Source organism: Petaurus breviceps, unplaced genomic scaffold, assembly GCF_028583685.1.
Source record: "Petaurus breviceps papuanus isolate PSGF00001 unplaced genomic scaffold, PetGlider_PUasm1.0 126, whole genome shotgun sequence".
Taxonomy (NCBI): Eukaryota; Metazoa; Chordata; class Mammalia; order Diprotodontia; family Petauridae; genus Petaurus; species Petaurus breviceps.
In genome coordinates this window covers 15062904-15067664 of record NW_027185655.1, presented here as the reverse complement: position 1 = coordinate 15067664, position 4761 = coordinate 15062904, and the positions used below count along the sequence as shown (strand labels likewise).

The 4761-nt window shown below is 39.7% G+C and overlaps 1 protein-coding gene across 20 annotated transcripts in view; it reads left to right on the top strand.

The window, feature by feature from the left end:
- Positions 1-4761, top strand: part of MAPK10 (mitogen-activated protein kinase 10) — a 257723-nt gene that overhangs the window by 72863 nt on the left and 180099 nt on the right. The gene's annotated exons all lie outside the window — the stretch shown is intronic.

Here is a 4761-nt window from a genome sequence, read left to right as displayed (position 1 = left end):
TCTCTCTCTCTCTGTCTGTCTCTCTGTCTCTGTCTCTCTCTGTCTCTCTGTCTGTCTGTCTGTCTCTCTCCTTCTCTCCCTTTCCCTCTATCTACTGGCTGCTTCCCAAGTGTCTAAAAATACATCCATGGCTTCCCCATTCTTGAAAAAACTGCTCACTTGATCCTTTCATCTCCTCTAGCAATTGTCCTATACTTCTCCTTTCTTTTGTGGCTAACCTTCTTTTTTTAATGTTTTAATAGTATTTTATCCCCCCCCCCAGTTACATGTCAAGACAATATTTAGTATGCATTTTTACAAGATTCTGAGTTCCAAATTTTTCTCTCTCCCTCCCCTCCTCTATTCTGATAATGGCAGGTACTTTGATATAGTTTATACAAGTGCTATCATGTAAGAAATATTTCCAAATTAGTCACAGTTGTGAAAGAAGAAACAGATGAAGAAAAACATAAAAAAGAATAAAGTAATTGAAAAAAATGTGCTCCAATCTGCATTCAGAGTCCATCACTTCTTTATCTGGACGTGGATAGCATTTTCCTTCGTGAGTCCTTTGTACTTGTCTTGGATCATTGTGTTGCTGAGAAGACCCCATGGATTTGATGCCTATTCTTTCTTTCTTTATTGTTTTATGCAATTAGGCTTCTGCCCTCATTATCCAAATGGAGCTGCTCTCTCCAAAGATACCAATGATCTCTTAATTGCCAAATCTAATTACCTTAATATGGCTAATAAAGAAATATGTTTTGCATGATTTCACATGTACAATTGATATCATATTGCTTGCTGACTGAAGGGAAGGACAGAATGTGGAACTCAAATTTTTAAAAACTTTAAAAAATAAGGGGCAGCCAGGTGGCTCAGCAATTAAGAGCACCGGCTCCAGTGTCAGGATGACCTGGGGATCAAATCTGGGCTCAGATACTTAGCACCACACCCAGAAATAACTGGCCGTGTAACCTTGAGCAAGTTACTTAACCCCAATTGCTTTAAAAAATGTTAAAAAATAAGTGAATAATGACTTTATTTAAAAAAAATCTAATGGCCATTTCTCAATCCTCCTCCTTCCTGAGTTTTCTTTAGGTTTTGATGCTGTTGACTACTTTCTCCTCTTCTCTCTATATCTTTGTGATAAAACTCTCTCCTGGCTCTCCTCCTACATGACCAACAATTCTGTCTTAGTTTCTTTTGCTGGATCTTCATCCAAGTCATCACTAACCATGGATGTCCTCCATTGCTTGCTTCCCTCCATCTCTTTTTCTCTTCTCCCTCCATCTTATTTTGCTTGGTGATCTCAGGTATTATCTCACTGCAGATGATTCTTAGATCTATATGTCTGGGTCTTCTAACCTTCAGTCTTGCATCCAACTACCTACTGGGTATCTAGAATGAGATGCTTTTTAGATAGCTTAAACTCAGCATCAGAGAGTGACGCTAAACTCAGTATCCTTTCCCCAAATCCTCCCCTCTCTGACTTTCCTATTCTTGTGGAAGACAACACTTTCCTTACAGTCATACAAGCTCTCAATCACAATCACTATCCTTGGCTTTTCACTTTATCTCACTCTGTCCCCATATCCAGTCTCTCACCATGTCCTATCAGATCTATTTCACGTCTTATAGGTGCCCCCTCTCTCCTCTAATGCTGCCTGTATCCCCCTGGTACAGGTCCTAATCACCTCACACCTGGGATGTTGCTACTCCCTTCCAGTTGGTCTCCCTAGCTCAGGTCACTTTCTAATCTGACTACCCTCTCTCCAAATATCAAATTTATCTTTGTAAAACACAAGTATAACCATGTCACTATCGTATTAACTCAAGGGTCTCCCTATCACTTTCAGGTTCAACTTTAAAATCATCTGTTTGGCTTTAAAAACCGATCATAATCTGTCCCCTTCCTACCGTTCCATTCTTATTTACAGCTTCCTCTCATCCACATACTCTGCTATCTGATGGCACTGACTTCCTTCCTGGTCCTTGAACAGGACATGCTGTTTCCTGACTCCAGGCACTTTCATTGGCTATTCCCCAGGCCTGGAATTTTCTCCCTCTTTATCAAATTGTCTCCTGGCTTTCTCTAGGTCCCAGCTAGAATCTCTACTTCTCCAAGAAGACTTTCTCAATCTCCCTTAATGTTAAGGGTTTCCCTGTGAAGTCATTTCAAATTTATCCTGTCTATACCTTGTTTGTGCACATTTTACAGTCTCTACTGTTAGATTGTGAACTCCTTGAGGATTGTTGTTCAATCATGTAGTTGTTCCAATTCTTTGTGACCCCATAGATCATGTTGTCCATGGGGTTTTCTTGGTAGAGATACATTTCCTTCTCCAGCCCATTTTACAGATGAGGAAACTGAGGCCTACAGAGGTTAAATGACTTGCCCAGTATCACACAGCTAGTAAAGGTCTGAGGCTGGATTTCAACTTGTGGATATGAGTCTTCCTCACTGCAGACCCAGCACTCTGTACACTGCACCACCCAGTCATCTCTTTGAGAGTAGGGACTATTATTTTTTGTCTTTTTTGGAGGGGGAGGGCAGGGCAATTGGGGCTAAGTGACTTGCCCAAGGTCACACAGTTAGTAAGTGTTAAATGTCTGAGGCTGGATTTGAACTCAGGTCCTCCTGACTCCAGGGCTGGTACTCTAGTCACTGCACCACCTAGTTGCCCCTAGGGACTATTTTGTTTCTATCACTAGTGCTTACCATGGTTCCTGGAATGTGGTAGATACTTAATAAATATTTATTGACCAAAGAATTTGTTATGACTTCTCTTCTTGTTACAATAACATGAAGGTGTGCAATTTGTACTGTTCACCTCTTCAAGCTCATTATAAAGGTGATTTTACCAGTTTCAAGTAGAGCCAGACTACAATCTTAATTAAGTATCCCCATTAGTTTCATCAATCCATAGAAACAGTTTCCTCATACATACCAGGAAGAATACTAACTCAGTCAGTAGTATTTCCACATTCCAGTTGCCCAGTATTTCAGGTTCCTTCCAAGCCTTCAAAACTGTCGTAGCAACCTCAGGCTACATAGAACCTGCACTATACTTACCTCACCCCAGCTCTCATTCTCCTACTTTGCTGGTCTCCCCAGTCCTCCCTCCTCTTATGGTGTGGATTGTGGTTTGAGCTTTGAGATGGTTTTTATCATCATGATCATTTATTTCATTTTCTCATCTTTTTGATGGGATTCAGATAAAAAAAAAGCCCATGGACAAATTATACCCCTTATTATCATCATTCTTTTATATTTAATATTCTTTGACATTACACAGGTAGATAAAATAGGTCTCTTTGTAGCTGAATAAAAAGTATCAGGCTATTAGCTCATCCACTCTAGGCTCACTGAAAGCATCCTTCACAATTCTGAGTTGCTAATGGAATAATAGAAATGATCTAGGTCTCATTTTGTTCCCATATGATTTTTAAAATATTTTGTTTTTTCAGTTAACAAGTATTTATTTTCTTTCCCTTGTAAATTCCTCAATGTAAAACAAATAAACAAAAAACAAAGTCCCCATAACAAATGTACATAATGAAGCAAAGCCAGTTATCCCATCAGATTGTGTCTGCCCTTGCTGGAGTGTCTCCATTTTGAAAGCTCTTTATTACATGCAGCTTGGAGATTGAAGACTTAGCATGGTAACATCTAGAAATATGTTTTCCTTAAGTTTTTATGGATCATTATTGTTATGATTGCATTTATATATTAGATAAAGGAGATCATAGACTGTGACCTAACCTCCATGTCATCATCATTATCAGTTATCTATGACATTTACTGGGTGACTGTGGGGTCCTTTACAAGCAAGACATATGTACCCAGCTTCTTAGTGGGCCAAAGTATGAGGATCAAATATTTTCAGGAAGTAAGTGGGAGTGGGGCTGGCGGTGATGGGGGAGACAGACAAAGTTAGAAAGGAGGAATAAAAGAAATTGTAGGAAAAATCTTTGAAGATCCAGCACAGGTGGAAAAGGTTATTGGATTTTTCTCAACTGCATCCTTAGTCTCCCTCTAGTGGTAGCTAACACGAATAAAATAAGAACAAGCAGGAAAAGAACAATTAAGCTTTAAATGAGGATAGGGTTAGGAGAATATATAAATGGTATAAAGTTGAACCATAATTTTTGGATTAGTTTTCCATATACTGATTATCTTCTGCTAGGTCAGTCTGTAGAACAGACAGTCCAGGCATGTCTTTATTCCTTTTTGAGCTCTACTTAGTTCTCTAGACTTCCTCTATCATGTCACAATAGCCTTCTCACCCTAGAAATTTGCTATGCCATTGTGGCCCCTTCCTAAGATTGTTCAGTCCCATCAGATCTTTCACTCTCTCCCTGACTCCTGTCTCATTTCCTGTTGTCTACAAACATGCTCATATCTCCCACAGCCTCAAAAAACTCACTTGATCCTTTGTCTCTGGCTCTGTATCTCTTCTGCCTTTTGTACCTAAACTTCTCAAAAAGGAGGCTTACAATAGGTGCCTCCACTTCCATAATTTCTTTCTTTCTTTCTTTCTTTCTTTCTTTCTTTCTTTCTTTCTTTCTTTCTTTCTTTCTTTCTTTCTTTCTTTCTTTCTTTCTTTCTTTCTTTCTTTCTTTCTCTTTTCCCCTTCTTCCCTCCCTCCTTTCCTCCCTTCTTTCCTCCCTCATTCCTTCTTTCCTTCCTCCCTTCCTCCCTCCCTCCCTCCCTCCCTTCCTTCCTTCCTTCCTTCCTTCCTTCCTTCCTTCCTTCCTTCCTTCCTCCCTTCCTCCCTC